This window comes from Haliotis cracherodii, unplaced genomic scaffold (genome assembly GCF_022045235.1).
Source record: "Haliotis cracherodii isolate W230 unplaced genomic scaffold, xgHalCrac1.p SCAF_15, whole genome shotgun sequence".
Classification (NCBI taxonomy): domain Eukaryota; kingdom Metazoa; phylum Mollusca; class Gastropoda; order Lepetellida; family Haliotidae; genus Haliotis; species Haliotis cracherodii.
Window position 1 is genome coordinate 6,111,969 of NW_027266270.1, and position 18,560 is coordinate 6,130,528.

General features: G+C 39.8%; 1 pseudogene; it reads right to left on the reverse strand.

The window, feature by feature from the left end:
- LOC139462194 (tetraspanin-4-like) overlaps window positions 1–18,560 on the reverse strand; it is a 49,933-nt pseudogene that overhangs the window by 4,010 nt on the left and 27,363 nt on the right.

An 18,560-nucleotide genomic window follows, 5' to 3' on the forward strand; every position in this document is an offset into this window, starting at 1 on the left:
AGAGCATGTGTACTGTCTACTGGGCAGCAACAGATGTTTTCTAAATGTTTTCATGTTTTTAATGAATGTTCTTAAGTGATTTGTTGTACTTTGAGGTAAGACCCATTTTATTACAATAAGGATCTTGATTATCGATCAGGTCATCTGGACTGGGTGCCACCATTTTGTTTGAAGCAAATGCAAGTGAAAGAAGAGGTGGAATCTGATTGGTCAATAGAAGGGACGTAATTCATAATTGCCACTGCCACGATCGAGCCACAAAATACCAGCCTAGTGTGGCAAAGGTGGAAACTGGACTCTTAAAGTCAGTTGTCTCCCTTGCCTCGGGAAGACGGGGTCTGTATGACACACACGTGAAGAGACAGTCACGTGGAAACAACAACAACAACAACAAGAACAACAACAACAACAGACAGACATGGAGCCATGAATTTCAAACAGGGTGGGTAACCACTACCCACCTAAGGCTAAAAAAAATAGTCTTGGTTCTCAGGCACTGCCCGCATCATCATAAAGTCTGCCGCATGTTTTGTTTTTATTTCCATTAAAAAACAAACAAATTCCTAATACTTAAAAACAGTTCACTCCAATACAGCAAACTCCTACATAGTTACCTCCCTTTACATGCATACTGCTTCACTGCGCATCTTGTGTTATAGGGGGCACGGGTGGCCCAGTTGTCTAAGGCGCCGAGATTCGCTGTGCAGAGTTGCATCCCTTGGGCACGCCAGAAACCTATGATTGTGGGTTCGAATCCCGGTTCACCCCGATTATGTTTCTAGGTTTGTCAGCCCCATACCCGTGCTCGTGGGTTTCACCGAAGTGGTAAACGTCTGAGACCTGCATCACTTCGGGCTTTCCTCCCACATTAAGCTGACACGCCACGATATAACTGGAATACTGTTAAAAGCGGCGTTCAACCCAACTCACTCGCTCACTCACTCACTCACTCGCTCACTCTTGTGTTATGGGTCATGGCAGCAATACGAGGTTGTATGCTTGTTTATGTAGGGAGGCCCTTCCCCAGGTTGATGGTACACAACTGATTATTTAGTTACATACTAGTTCAAACATGCAGAAGAACCACCACCCTCCCGCATTATATTTTCAAAAGTCATTGCCTGACAACCAATTACTTTATTTTTTTAAGCCAAGCTGTGTGAGGAAAATAGAAAAGGAGACTGACAAAGGCTGACAAGTAAATTGTCTGACAATAGCATCTGCACCGCATCTGCATCTACCATTGCTGTTTCTATGGCTCAGTCGTCACAGGAATGAGTGAGTGAGTTGGGTTTAACGCCGCTTTTAACATTACAGTTATATCACGGCGTGTCAGCTTAATGTGGGAGGAAAGCCTGAAGTGATGCAGGTCTCAGAAGTTTACTACTTCGGTGAAACCCACGAGCACGGGTATGGTGCTGACAAACCTAGAAACATAATCGGGGCGAACCGTGATTCCAACACTCAACCACAGGTTTCTGGCGTGCCCAAGGGACGCAACTCTGCACAGCGAACTGCGGTGCCTTAGACGACTGGGCCACCCGTGCCCCCGAGCGTCACAGGAAGGGCGATATGATGTGTATCACAGTGTTGTAATTAATACCAGCTTTCAAGAGAAATACTGGCAGTAAAAACAGTCTCCTTCTAATTGCAACATTTCTCCTTGTATGCAATGACAAGAGTAGTGAAGAGATGACATATCCCCTCGGTCTGGTGCCATTTGGAAATGGAGTTTGGCTACTCATACTTTTGGGTCACTGCCTTTGGATACCTTCAGTTCAGTGAAGAAAAAATGCTGTTCAGTATTTTTTACTATCCAAAATCATCAAATGACACCAGTTCACCACGAGATTGATCTGCATAGCAAGTTTAAATTAAGAAATATTCAAGGCACTAGCCTCAATTTCAGTGTAAAGTCCAATTTGTATTCATTATAAAAAATATAAAATGATAAAAAATCCCCAAAAAACAAAAGGAACCAGTTCACCACAAGACTGATCTACATTGAAATTTCAAGAACAAATATTCAACAGTTTAGGAGTTCTGCTAAACAGACAGCTGACGGACAGACATGCTCATAATACATGTAGTAATAAAAAGAACAGAAAAAACAACATTTCAGTATCATAATGATAATTCCATATTCATTTACCACTGTTACCTGTACAACTACCTGCTGACTTAACATGGTGCTAGTAACATACGTACATCAGTCTGTAGTGAGTCGATGACCTCCATCCAGCCTTCTGTGTTGGGGTTCTGCATGACGGGGGTGTAGTCATGCCGGATGCTGGCCAATAACTCCTTCTTAATCATCATCTGTACCTGTGATATCAAAAACAAACATGGTATGTAGAGGTGTAACGAAAAGGTTGGGATATGATATATGATATGATATGATATGATATGATATGATATGATATATGTATCTCAATACTATGGGTGTGATATGATTATGTATCCCAATACTATGGGTGTGATATGATTATGTATCCCAATACTATGGGTGTGATATGATATGTATCCCAATACTATGGGTGTGATATGATTTGTATCCCAATACTATGGGTGTGATATGATATGTATCCCAATACTATGGGTGTGATATGATTTGTATCCCAATACTATGGGTGTGATAAGATATGTATCCCAATACTATGGGTGTGATATATGTATCCCAATACTATGGGTGTGATATGATTTGTATCCCAATACTATGGGTGTGATAAGATATGTATCCCAATACTATGGGTGTGATATGATATGTATCCCAATACTATGGGTGTGATATGATATGTATCCAAATACAGTAAAGTGATCCCTCACTATAATGCTACCATTGGGGTCCAAATAATTGATGAGCGTTATAGATGGTGTTACGTAATCGAGGTGACCAGCTGATACTGTTCTTTGAGATGGGGAAAAAGTCGTGTTGAGTTTATTAAAAATGTAAGTCAATTTTGGGAGCCATGCTTTACCATGCACTATAACGGGGTTAGCGCTATAATGGAGAGCGCAATAGCAGGGAACACTGTACTTTTATTTTCTGATATTCTTTCTTTTTGCAGGTGAATCACAATCAAGACTTATGACATGATAACCACTTTCAAACTCCTTGATTTTTTTATATTCCAAAAAATGTTGAGAGGACATCGCCAAGGATTTACTGTTCAACAACTAACAACTATTAAGTAGAGGGCACTGCGAATGTTGAGCTATCGATAGCCAACCGGGAAATGCCAGAAAATTGGCATAAGCTGGTTGTTGAACAGTTTTTCTAAGCATTCTGAATCTGATATTATTTACAAGGTTTTACACCAACAGAACTTGTAATGTATTGCGAAACAGAGGTTGTAAATTGAGGTATTGTACCGTGGGCCTCAAATCGTGGTATCTTTAAATCACTAATGTTGTTGCTTTTTATCAATTATTTTACCAGAAAGATAGACTTTATTCAGCACCTCTGGTAGCCTCAGTGTCTAACTGATCATTTCAATAAAAAAAATCTGAGGGGTCCAACCTATTCCAACCACGACCAACATTCATTCACAGAACTCTTAGCACCTAAAATGTTTAAACAACATTGATTTAAAAAGAAAGAAAGAAATATTTCAGCATTCACGTTGTTGCTCATCTCACGCCCAACACAAGTCTCTAAAATACTTTGCTGTGATGCTGATCAAAGGGAGATAACCCAGTGAGTAGTTACCTCTGCCTTCTTGACAAATCCCAGAGTTCCAGCTGTGATCTCCAGGGCAAAGATGAGCAGCACCATAACAAAGTACTGAAACAGGATGAAAGGAGATCTGTGAAGATCCGGGGTAGAATAGGTCTTTAGCAAACCCATGCTTGTTGTAAAAGGGAACTATGCTTGTCATAAGAGACGACTAACAGGATCGGGTGGTCAGGCTCGCTGACTTGGTTGATGCATGTCATCGTATCGCAATTGCGTGGATTGAGGCTCATGCTGCCAATCACTGGATTGTTTGGTCCAGACTCGATTATTTTACAGACCACCGTCACATAGTGGGAATATTGCTGAATGCAGGGTTAAACTACAAACCAAAACCAATCACTGCTTAGGTATAGCGCCATCACAAGAAATTGAAACAAAACAAGCAACATCATATGACACTGAAACATTGTAATTTGTTAGTTTGTTGTTTAACGCTGCACTCAGCAATATTCCATGTTTGTGACAACGCCCAACAAATGATTGAGTCTTGACCAGACAATTCAGTGATTGATATTGTGAGCAATGATTCAAGACAGCGTACAATGACCTGCAATCAAGTCAGTGAGCTTGACCACCCAATCATTTTTCTTATAACCAGGTTGCTGGAGACCAACTGGAGCAAAAAACAACATTTTCAAACTTTTTGTAAAATGTGATTTTAAAACATTAAGAGAAAAAAACAACTTACAAAAGATTTTTGCAACATCGGTTGGAACAATGATCTTATTCCCATCATTACACTCACAAAGTGTAAGCCCTGTACCCAATGATTCTAAAGAACAAGATTTAACTTTTGTGCGTGTAAAATGTGATTTTTCAAACATCACGAGAAAAAAAAGACTTACAAAAGATTCCCTTTGTTTTGAACAAGATCAGGGCCCACTTGCACAAAGCGATCTTAGCACTAAGATGATCTTAACTCCCATAGTTTAACATAGGCTTACGATAGTCTTAGCGCTAAGATCGGTTTGTGCAAGTGGGCCCTGATGTCTTCATCTGAAGGAAGCTAAATGCCAAATTTCAGCTTCGTCACACAGTATCAGGAGAAAACATTTGAGGATGCCAAAAGGGAAAAGCTCTCCACAGTGCAAAGGTCACCTTTAAAGTAGTCCATCACACACAAAAAAAACCTTTGAAATATTGTTGGTCCCTTGCCCCTAAAAATCCGAAGCAATGCCTGTTTAGGCTTTGACCAGCCAAGGGATAACTGACACAAGTAAATTGGCAAAAACACAGGTTTACCGTTTGTGGACGGTTGGCGCCTGTTTTAACTTGTTTTATCATTACCGGTACCTCCTGTTTCAAAAAGTTTTGCCTGGGCCATCCTCCTGACAGCCTCTCACAAAGCTTCTAGAACCATTTATTTTGGAAGTTAAGTTTTGTTTCCGTACGCAAAAAACTACGTTTTGCCATATCTCCCCAGTGTATGCAGATAATTTGATTTATCATATAATGGGTAGGTTTCTCGGCAGGATAAAGCCAACGGATAAAAACGATATCCTTTGGGGTCATATGCGGATAGAGATGCAAATATCAAAGGTCAAGTAGGGACTACTTTCACTGTTTATAAACAAACATGGCGTCACCCTTGTCATTCGGCGATCGAGTCAGAATTAACCATCGGGAATCTGGATAAAATACAGGGATAACTGCTATCATTATCAAAAGAACAATCTAATATACTGAAAATCTGTGTCTATCTGTGACGTAGCTAAGGCATTTTATAAGTTTTGTCAACTTTGGAGATATAAATTTCGAAACAATTTGGCGAGGGCACGAGGCCTAGCCAAGCGGGATCAGTAGCCATATCTGTGTTTGTAGACCTCTGCGGCTTGAAACCTCCTCCACAAATTAAAATAGTTAGATTTGGCGGAAATATGTTTGAATTGTTACCTTGTTTCGTTTTGTCGCTGTGTGTACATCTGACTACACTTCTTATCGTTATGACAGGACAGACCGACTGTCAACAACGTCTGACCGTGGCCGTGACGTCTCATAGACTAGGGTTAGAGTAGCTTCCCTTTGACAAAGGACAGTTACTCTAGCGGAGAGACCAATGGATTGCCGCGAAAGGCAATTAAAAACAATTGTTTTTTTGCGTATATGTTGCTTCTCCACTGTATAAGAAACAGATTTCAGTTGGAACTACATTGGCTACTGTCACTGTCCGACTGACACATCACTTACCCTGTGACGTAATAAATATTAATGCGCGCATTCCAGGAAAACTCGCAATGTTTAGGTAATGTTTGTGAGAGAGGGAAAGCGATTTTGAAGCACAGAATTAAAGAATGACATTATATGATAAAGAGGTTATCACGCTTGTGTGTTTGGGGATGGTAAATATCCTGTATTAGGAATAAACACTATGTATTTGGCTCGCCAAGGCTCGCTAAATACAATGTTTATTCCTAATGCAGGATATTTACCATCCCCAAACACACTCGCGTGATAACCTCTATAAAACACCTTGGCAGACTAGTGCGCAGTAGGGTCTAAAATATTTTTCTCTCCAAATTTTGCACCTTCTGTTATCTTTATAGCCCATGAAAATCATTTTCACTTTAATAACACCACTATACTGTAAACAGTTAGTTTCAGAAGTGTAGTAATACTACAAATACAGGGGTTTGTAAAAGTCAAAGGTGGTAACTGCATAAAAAATCACAGTCAAAAAACATACTTGCTGCACATCAAATTTCATAATGAACTTGCAGAAATAACTGAGTAACAGTAAAAAAATTGACATTTTAAATATGGTAGTGGTGAAATGGGGTTTAACGTCGTGTCCAAGATTATTGCACTTATATAGCGACATGCATGTATGTTTTAAATATGGCCTTGATCATGGGTACCTGGCACGCTTCAGGGAGGTAACTCTGGGCAGCAAATTGCAGTGCTATATTTTAGACTACTGGGCCATGACTAATATGTTACAATAAATATACTTTTAAAGAGAACATACCGTTTATTCCACGTAATAAGCGCCCAGGGCACTCTCAAAATTAGAAAGAGGGGGCTCTTATTTGAATATTATTTTGGTGAAAAAAAAACCAGACTTAAAAGATAAATTTCGTGGTTTATGCTGACAGCCTGAAATGATTATGTACGACAGATATATTTTACAAGAATTTAATTGCCTAGAATTAAGGGTGCATAAAACACGAGTATGCATTATATGCAAATAAATAAGTTTTGTGTACAGTGATCAATCGGAAAGGCTGCTAATTGGGACGGTTCACTAGCCAATATATCAGCAAACGTCGCTGTGGGCGCTTATTAGAGCGGGGTGCTTATTACGTCAAATACTAACCATGCTAACTGCAAAGCATCTGTATGATTCCTCCCAACACTTGACCCACTCCATGAAACACTCACCCCGATCAGCATGCACTGGTTTTCAAGGAAGGCTCCGCAGCACCCGAGGAAGCCAACGATAAGGATGATGGCGCCGGCTGTGATACACAGTGCAGATGCACTCAGGAAACTGTACGCGGGCAGCATGGACACAAACGGTCCACGGTTGAACTGCAGCCATATTCCCAGGGCAAGCACACCGCAGCCCATCAGCTGGAAGCAAACATAGAGACAGAGGTCAAACATGGAACACAGGTCAAACATGGATAGGGATGTCTACATTCTCACACTACAAGCAGCTGCAGCTGAACATAGAGACAGAGGTCAAACATGGAACACAGGTCAAACATGGATAGGGATGTCTACATTCTCACACTACAAGCAGCTGCAGCTGAACATAGAGACAGAGGTCAAACATGGAACACAGGTCAAACATGGATAGGGATGTCTACATTCTCACACTACAAGCAGCTGCAGCTGAACATAGAGACAGAGGTCAAACATGGAACACAGGTCAAACATGGATAGGGATGTCTACATTCTCACACTACAAGCAGCTGCAGCTGAACATAGAGACAGAGGTCAAACATGGAACACAGGTCAAACATGGATAGGGATGTCTACATTCTCACACTACAAGCAGCTGCAGCTGAACATAGAGACAGAGGTCAAACATGGAACACAGGTCAAACATGGATAGGGATGTCTACATTCTCACACTACAAGCAGCTGGAGTCAAACATGGAACAGGTCAAACATGGAACAGGTCAAACATAGAACACGGGTCAAACATAGAACACGGGTCAAACATGGATGGCAAACGTCTACATTCTCATACTACAAGCAGCTGGAGTCAAACATGGAACAGGTCAAACATTGAACACGGGTCAAACATGGATGGGGACGTCTACATTCTCACACTACAAGCAGCTGGAGTCAAACATGGAACACGAGTCAAACATGGATGGCAAATGTCTACATTCTCACACTACAAGCAGCTGGAGTCAAACATGGAACATGAGTCAAACATGGATGGCAAACGTCTACATTCTAACACTTTCAAGCAGCTGGAGTTAAACATGGAACACAGGTCAAAAATGGATCTAGTCTATAGTCAAATCATGTTGAGTCTGTTCTGCAACTGATTTGGAATGAAATTACAATTTCAAAGAAATTTCCAGAAATACATGTTGCAGAAAACACCAAAAGTTCAAGTCAGAAGAATTATATTAAACACCAAATATAGGAAGTGACAGTAAATGAAAAAGATGGAATTTAACAAATAACATGATCAGGAAGGTATTTTTGTAAGTGACTTGGACAAAATTGTATGACTTTAGTGGATCTAAATGATAAAATAATTTCGGAATGAAATACAGGGAATGAATTTTGATTATGAGAGCCACAGATTGCAAGACAATACCAGTGACATAAGTTGCGTATTTACGTAAAGTACTTAAAAATATATTCATAACCCAATTACTTTCAATGAACTTGCAAACAAAAAACATATGATTTAAATGAAAAACCAAAATGTTTAAAAACATCACGAGTAAATACCCAATGATCCTTTTTCAGCATGCGTTCAACAGAGCTAATTCATGAAACACAACTACAAGCTAATTTACTTTCCGAGATACGACTCTATTTAGAACTTATACACTCTGCGGAGGATGCTACACTTCCTCTCATTTTGATGATTGCAAATATGTCGTTCACGAGCTAGAAATGAATTTCAGACAAGTAACTTCCATATTGGAGGAAAATGGCAGCTTCGATTCACTGGGAAAGAAACTTGGTGCAGCAAACAACACAGAAAAGTACGTTGTCTGCTTACATTACAGTAAATTGAGCAAAATGTGAAGCCCATCCAAATGTGCAATTTATTTTAGATGGACTTATTTCCATGCATCTCATCCCTGACTGCTTGGTAGATGCTATTATTTAAGTTATTGACAATGTGCATGGAAAGACAAAAAGACACACTGGCGTTTGTAAATGACGAATGGAAAACAAATTTTCCATGGCTCATTTTTGAAAATAAGGTGAAACAATTTTCATGAGGTGCAGTTTGTGTTGCATAAATGAAACGATTTAATAATTAACTAAACTATGGGCTTACGATGGAACCAGTACTGCAGTAACATTCAAAGTCCAGTATTACTAGACACAACGAAATGACTTTTGTTTTGATAGTTTATTTTATATCATCAGTAAGTAAATGAATCAGATGAATCACCTCAAAATAATGCAGTTGGCGTGGTCGAAGTTGCTAAGCAGAACAATTTTAAACATGTGTTTTTAGCAATTACTTGTTAGCGCCTGTAAGTTTCAATGCAATCCAAATACCACAAAACTACAGGCCAACTTGATATACTGAAATTACCATTGCCTTTTTCTAAAACACAAACATTATTTAATTTTTTAAAAATCTTAAAATATTTACTCATTTTGGGAAAAACCCAATTGAGTGATGAATAGATGAGTAAAAAAATATTGGTTATCCAATGAAAAATGTAATAACCCAATTAAGATAGAAACCTCCAAGTAAAAACTCAATTGCTCAAAGAATCATCTGGAGCTCTGTGATACCATTAACTGATGTTACAACTATAATGTTTCAGCACACAAGCCATGCATGTGACAATAATTAATGTACAAACAGTCATAAAATTCAATAATCATGTGTATATAACTGAAGGACTTCATCACTTGACTGAGCCTGAATAAAAGGGTAAAAAAAATTTAAAAAATGCAAACATAAGTTATTGAAGTTTTGAGCAACTTTTAGATAATCTATATCTGGAATAATCCTTGTACAGTTTGTTTTATATTGTGGTTTCAGAGGAGACATGTTAATGTTTATGGACAAACGGACAAACAGACAATGAGCAAATCTCCAGAATAAGCCTACTTGAATCAGCCAACTACGAGAGAGCCAACTGCAATTGGTACTTCAGTTAGCAATATATTTCACATATTTTTACAAAATATTTCCTCATGACACGCTTGGGACACATACTTGATTGATCCTCCTGGCTAGAATACTGAAAGTGCACTTCAAGATGTTCAAGTAGCAAGTACCCAAGATTCAGATCATTACCAAAGTACATTACGCGCTAACTTTGAAGTACATTGAACTCCATGGTCATAAATTTGATCTATTCATGAGTGAGTGAGTGGGTTTAATGCCACTTTGAACAGTTGTTTGTTTGTTTGTTGTTTAATGCTGCCTTTCAGCAATATTCCAGCTATATGAAGGCGGTCTGTAAATAATCGAGTCTGGACCAGACAATCCAGTGATTGACAACATGAGCATTGATCCACACAATTGGGATACAATGACATGCATCAACAAGTCAGCAAGTCTGACCACCAGATCCCATTAGTTGCCTCTTACAACAATGACGACAAGCATAGTCGCCTTTTACAGCAAGCATGGGTTGCTGAAAACCTATTCTACCCCGGAGTGAGTGAGTGAGTGAGTGAGTTTGGTTTTACTCCGCTTTTACCAATATTCCAGCAATATCATGGCGGGGGACACCAGAAATGGGCTTCACACAATGTACCCATGTCGAGAATCAAACCCCGTCTTCGGCGTGACGAGTGAACGCATTAACCACTAGGCTACCCAACCGCCCCTCTACCCCGGATTTTCACAGGTGACTGAACAGTATTCCAGTTATATCATACATGTCAGCTTGATGTGGGAGAAAAGCCCCAAGTGGCGTTGGTGTCAGGCGTTCACCAAGAAACATACATGGGGTGAACTGGGATTCGAACCCATGATCAAAGGTTTCTGGTGTGCATAATGGACGCATCTCTGCAAATCATAGACCCATAGACCTTTGGCGACTGGGCCATTCCCCCCTCCGATACATGAGTGTGAGCTGATGTATTTCTACAATGCTTTTATCAAAATATCAGCCATCTGACGGATGCCAATATGTAACAGGTGGATTATGGACCTCCATCCTAGGTTGTCCAGTGTATCATATCTCAATTTTCTAATATTTTGCAAGGGGATATACCTTCTAACTTTTCATCAAAATTCCACTGTGAGATGAAGCATTCTTGAGAATGACATATATTTCGTAAGCATTAATGTCAAGGTCATCATCAAACCCTCAAAATGGTAGCAACAAGGCGACAACACAGCATCTGATGTTGTTCCAGAGAAAACCACTACACATCTCAAAGAACAAAGAAACTTTTGGACAATGCAATGTAGAACAAACAGGTTCTAACCCGACTTTACATTCCTTAATCTACTGACAATATTTGCCCTTCAGACCCTGCAAACCAAGCCATGTGACCTTCACAAATTTACCGCTGACCCTGGTTTAATATCCACACCACATCCTTTGTGGGGGATGGCCAATACAAAACATTGACCCACCATGCTCGATGTGGTCAATCGGACAAAGTTGACCCAAATCTACTTTCACAGTTCATGCCTGTGAACATCAAATATGGCCGCTGCCCAATTGTGCTCCGTTCATGTTGACTGACAGAGGCAGGGTGTAACGACAAGCATGTTGTCAAACAGACCAAGGGCCTGGATACCTAATACTGTGTAATAGTTCCTTAATCTCCGTTACATCTTAATTTCAATTAATCAAGCTCACAGCCGAAGTTAATCCTTCACAGTTGTCAATGTTGACCCTAAACAATGAATGCTTGATACTGAACAACAGATTTGGGATGTTGTTATGCAATTATAGTTGACTTTGAAATCAGGTACTTGTCGCCATCTCATGATCAAAAGGCAATACTTGGTATTTAATGAACAAATTGGGTAAAAAGACGAATGGAATTAAATATCATACCCAAATTAGAAGTCAAACTTTCAATTTAATAAAAACGAATATAAGACACAGTATCAACTTTTAGTATGTCAAAACGTTGAGTCGTGCCTTTGACTTTATCAAAACCAATCATTTTCTTCACATGTACAATCGAGCAGCATTGAATCTAAATAACAAAAGGAAAATATATTCTTTGTCGGGCAGTTATTGACAGATCTCAGATATTACCCTCACAGTAATAACACGGAACAACATTTCCAAACATGGAAATAAAAGAGACAATAATATACATCTCCTTAAAACAGTTCATTGTGCCAATCTGACTATATGTTTTTATTCAAAGTCTAAGCCTTCTAATATCCCTGCGGCATATATAGTGAGTGAGTGAGTTAGTTGGGTTTAACGCCGCTTTCAACAGTATTCCAGTTATATCACGGCGTGTCAGCTTAATGTGGGAGGAAAGCCCGAAGTGATGCAGGTCTCAGATGTTTACCACTTCAGTGAAACCTACGAGCACGGGTATGGTGCTGACAAACCTAGAAACATAATCAGGGTGAACCGGGATTTTGAACCCACAATCATAGGTTTTTGGCGTGCACAAGGGACACAACTCTGCACAGCGAATCGCGGCGCCTTAGACGACTGGGCAACCCGTGCCCCCTTGAGCCATAATAGAACTGACCTTCATGCAAAAATGTATATGTGTGTGCCTTAGACAAAATGTGTCTGAAGTTTCGCGCTACAAAACATACCTTTTCTGAGAGGAGGGGGGCAAGGGTTGGATTTTTGTTAGGCACACAATTTTTCTGCCAGTGCTTCAAGACAACAATCGTTTTCTCTGAATGGAGGCAACAAACAATGTGGAAGAGTGGAGAGGGGGGACTGCAATACAAAATGGCCCAGTCACCAAAGGTCTATGATTTGCTGTGCAGAGTTGCATCCCTTATGCACTCCAGGATCCTTTGATCATGGGTTTCAGCATGTGCAGTGAACCCTGAGGCCAAATATTATTGTTCCACCTTTTTCTGGAACAAATTGTCGCAATATGGCTGAAATAATGCCAATGCAACGTCAAATTTTAACTCACTCACTCCACTCTCCAACAAATTACACAGTTAAAAAAATCCTTGACGAGGGATTCTCGGTGAAGACAACAGAGACTTTTTCTCCAGTCGACATTGTCACACGATAAAAATACTCTAGCACACTTGACACTCAGGAATTGAGTTGAGAGGGCTTTTCCTTGTTGAAACCACAGGAAATGTTGGAGAACCCTGAACAACTTCCTTCCACACTGATAACAATAGCACCATTCTACGTGTCACCAACACCACAGCAACACGCCTGATGTCACTTTGGATGTCACGAAAATATCAGGTTTACCCAAAGATATTTCTGACCAATATCATTGTTTGTTCGTTGTGGGATGGCACACTCATCAATACCCCAGCCATAAAAAGGGTTCTTTGTATATCTGGACTTATGTTTGTAACTTATTTCATTAATTTTATTCAAAATTCCTTTTTAATATTGTTTTAATTAATTTCGGCGAAATCATGTGTGAAGCGATCGGAAGATCGCACAACTCACCCTAATTAACAGCAACCACGGTCAGATTACCGCTATTGACGCCTTGAAACGAACTTTAGTTGACAGAGAATATGGATGAGCTGCCTATTGTTAAAATTGTTGGGTAATATAGACATGGCACACCTAAACTGTAAATAGCACATCTACCTTGGGAAAACCTGATATTTTTCTAATTTCAGGCCCTGGAATGGAATCGATTGGTTTACCAAAAAATTGTATGCCCCAGGGACTGTAAGAGAATCCAGCAACACTACAGCAAAAAATTCTTACATCACATGGGAATACGCCCCTTAAACAAATATACAAGCGATAACAGACTTATGAGAAGTATTTTGTTTTGATGTAGCTCTAGTGACTGTTGTCAAGCAAGCGGTAGTATCATCATCAAGCTAAGTAACCTTCCCACCAGCTTCATCGAGCATGTTGTACATCCCACTACTCAAACAGCTGCCCACAAACAAGTTTTCTGTGTCTACACCATCAAACCAGTCCAGCAAATGTTGACCCAGGAGATAATTACCCAGAGCTTTAGATAAGCTGCATATTTGCGTAAAATATACATTAAACTGAAATATGCAGACAAATCAAATCTTAGCGAAACAAATATGCAACAAACTCTATAAAAGTAAGACGAGTTCTATTGATGCACAACTTCTTTATTACAATTAGTGCGACATTTCGGTGTAGATCTTAACACCTTTAACAAGCAAGTGATGGATAGTGCTAAACAACATAGGTATATATACTTATTAACATCAAAGTTTATACAGTAAATTGATTGGTGGACACAGAGCTGATTGAGATGATTGGAAGCCAGTGGATTAGTTGGATGGACATAGGGATTTAGCAATTAACGTATTCGACCCAATAAGCGCCCAGGGCGCTTAAAAAAAGACAGAAGGGGTGGGAGCTTATTGGGACCAATTCAGAGTCAAATTGGCATAAATTCATCAGTAAGCCTTACCGTATTTTCTTGAGTATAGTGCGCACTTTTTTCTCCAAAAACACAGCTGTGTAGAAGGGGTGCGCATTATACACGAATTAATGAGTTTTGATGTTTTTTCCCCCATGGAATGACATTACCGTGAGCACGTAACACCGGAAATACCATGTCAACAAATCCATACTGAAGAACGTATATTATTCATGTAATTACACTGTCTGGCTATAAAAAGTGTTCTTTGTATATCTGGACTTATGTTTGTAACTTATTTCATTAATATTATTCAAAATTCCTTTTAATATTGTTTTAATTAATTTCGGCGAAATCGTGTGTGAAGCGATCGGAAGATCGCACAACTCACCATTATTAACAGCAACCACGGTCAGATTACCGCTATTGACGCCTTGAAACGAACTTTAGTTGACAGAGAATGGATACATATAACATAAATGCCATACTTTGATTCGTTAAAAGTCATATTTGTTTTTGTTGGACGATTCTATGTCAACACGTAATTCTCGTGATCACGCGATCACGTGCACGGGAGCCTTGGCGGTGACTGGTCAGACTGGTTCCATGTAAAAAATAATACCCTGCAATAGCGATCAGCTGCTTTGCTTAGGGTTATTATTATTTTAAATAATAAAGTCTGTTTAGTAAAAGCTGCATCTAAATTAACGAGATATTGGAATATATTATTCCTGATAAAAAAATAGTTTCAGATACAACTTTTGCCGATCCTTGCATTTAAAATCCTGTAAAGTTATATCATTGGGTGTGTCTTGACCGAATCACCGGTAGATTCCAAGAAAACGTGTGTACAGATGATTGCTGTGTCCGGCTTAGTTTACGAAAAATGCACAAGGTAATCTTAATCCCTGGATATAAAACAATGCCTAGCTGAACAAAAAATACAATTTAAACCCTAAATCAACATGTCTGGTGATTTTTTATCTCAAATTTCGAATTTGTACTGACGAAGTTTCTCATCACCCGTTTTTTGCCGGACTTCGCTGAAGGGGTAGGTGTAATATTTTTCTGTGCATAATATTCAAAGTCACAAATATCTAAAATAAACAGAATACAGTCATGCCCCGCTTATACGGACTTTAAATAACAGGAAACCTCGGTTCCCGGACTATTTTCATTTAAAACGAAAAAATTACTATGTAAATTTTCGGAACCAGGAAGGGGGGGGAAGCGCTTATTGGGGGAGGGGCGCTTATGGGGTCGAATACGGTAGGTGATGGTAAGCAGGGGGGATGTAATAGCCTTGGTCTCTGGATCCTTTTGATGTAGATGGCTTTTAGGAGTTTCCTGATTTTGTAGTCTGATTGATTGTTGGCCAGGATCTTGATGTTTTTCCACTGGATGTTGTGGTTGGGGTGGGTTTGGGTGTGGTCGGCGAAGGCTGATTTTGAGTCCTTATTTTGTACTGAAGTCTTGTGTTCTTTTATTCTAATGGGTAGGGGCCTGGATGTTTCTTACAGTCACCACAGTCACATTGTATGTGATATACGGCACCAGTTGGGTCTACTTTCTTTGATGTAGAGAGCTTGCCATTGGCACTGAGGATGTTCTGGATTGTCCTGCCTCTCTGGAATACTGTATCAATGTTGGTGTGGTGTTTGAGCAGTCTGCGGATCTGGTGGCTGGCTGTTCCTATGTAGGGAAGACTGATGACAAACGGGGCTGTCTGTTGTCGTGGAGGCCGCTCTCTGGGGCTGAGGATGCTGTTGATTGTTTGTTCAACTAGGCCGGTAGGATAATTGTTGAAGTTAGTGAAGACATGGCGGCGGTGGTTGAGTTCAGTTTGTAGCTGTTGTGGCGTGGAACAGATGTTGACGGCACGTCGGGCTAAGGTGGCGATAATTCCTCTCTTGATTTGTGGTGGATGGTTAGAGGTATGGTGAAGATACTGATCAGTATGGGTTGGTTTCCGGTAGACACTGGTGTGGAGTTTGTTATCGTTGTCTTTCTGTACTCTTACTGTACTCTTACATCTAGGAATGGCAGTTGTCTCTCAGCTTCTTCTTCCATTGTGAACTGCATCCTGGGGTGTTGGGCATTCAGGTGGTTGAGGAGGGTCTTGGGGTCATGGTCAGGTTGAAGAATGACAACGGTGTCGTCGACTTTCTTAAACTAGCAGAGGGGGCTGATAGGTGATGTATGGAGGGCGGTTTCTTCTAGGCTCGTCATGTAGATTTCTGTGATGATAGGAGACAGCGGGGATCCCATGTGTCTGTTGGTAGATCTTGTCTTGCCAGGTGAAGTAGGTGGAGGTGATACACGAGGTTATAAGTTTGATGATGCTGTCTATAGATAGATGGGTGTCAAGGTCCGGGTATACTGCTTCAATTCTTCTTCTGAGGATGGATAGGGCTTCGTCTCTGGGTACATTTGTGAAGAGATCTACCACATCATAGCTGACGAGTGTGCCTGGCTCGGTGATGGTGCTCATCTTTCTGCAGAATTCTGTGGAGTTGGTGATGAATGATTTGGCTGTTTTCCCCAGGGGGGCAAGAAGGCGGGCTAGGTACTGAGCAGTGTTGAAATGAACAGTGTTTCTTGAGCAGACTAGGAGGCGGGCTTTGACTGGCTGTTTGTGGACCTTGATTGTGGTTCTGGCATAGGGTGTTAAACTCTATGAATATGTATATTACAACCATCAGACAAAATAATTGGGTATATTACAGCTATTAGATAAAATGATTGTGTATCAGCCAATCGCAAAATTCACTTACCGTCATTTCGAACAGCATGTGCGACAAACATAGATGTCAACTGAAAAGCACACTGTGCTTAGTCAATGTATATGTTGTATCGTAATCAGTCGCTGATTGCTGATTCAAGAAATAATGCCTTTCTTACAATGCTCGGGACCCGTGAAGATTACGGGGTAGAATAGGTCTTCAGCAACCCATGCTTGCCGTAAAAGGCGACTATGCTTGTCGTAAAAGGCGACTAACGGGATCGGGTGGTCAGGCTCGCTGACTTGGTTGATACATGTCATCGATCCCAATTGCGTGGATCGATGCTCATGATATCAATCACTGGATTGTCTGGTCCAGACTCGATTATTTACAGACTGCCGTCATATACATGTAGCTGGAATATTGCTGAGTGCGGTGTTCAACAAGAAATAAACATTTTGTGGTGATAGATCCCCAATAGAACAGACAGAATATTGCTGAGTGCGGCGTAAAACAACCAACCAACCAACCAACTACAACGCTCGGTTATGCAAACAAAAATGGCTTCTCGAACAGGCAACCGCAAGTAGATGCAGATGGGTATAGCACTATTCATATACTCATAATGAACAACAGGGATTGTTACGAAACAGGTTTCCAAGTTAAAATACCCAAATCTCAAGAAACAGGTGGGTAAAGAAAATTTGAATACCTCTAAAAATTCTGGATACCCAATCAAAATCAAACCACTGGGTAAAATACTCAAATAACAAAAAATATCTCTAGCTCTGATTATCAATAAAGCACATGTCATGAATATTGAATTAATTTTTATTTAATACAATCTTCTTAGTTTGTATTTACTACAAAAAAGGACACAAATTTCAAAACAAGATTCTCTGCTTGCTCAAGCAGGTTCATATTATTGACAAATATAAATTCAGAAATACAAGGCTAAAACAAATAATAGTCTTGGTTCTCAGGTACCGCCCGCATCATCATAAAGTTGGCCGCAAGTTTCATTTTTAGTTCCATTTTAAAAAACAAACAAAGAAATCTTTAAATATTCCAAGTCCAACGGTAGTCAAATACTGTATTCCATCTACACATCTGTTTTATTTGGTTACACATCTGTTTTATTTGGTTACACATCTGTTTTATTGGGTTACACATCTGTTTTATTGGGTTACACATCTCTTTTATTTGGGTAGACATCTGTTTTATTTGGTTACACATCTGTTTTATTTGGTTACACATCTGTTTTATTGGGTTACACATCTGTTTTATTTGGTTACACATCTGTTTTTTGGGGTTACACATCTGTTTTATTTGGGTAGACATCTGTTTTATTTGGTTACACATCTGTTTTATTGGGTTACACATCTGTTTTATTTGGTTACACATCTGTTTTATTTGGGTAGACATCTGTTTTA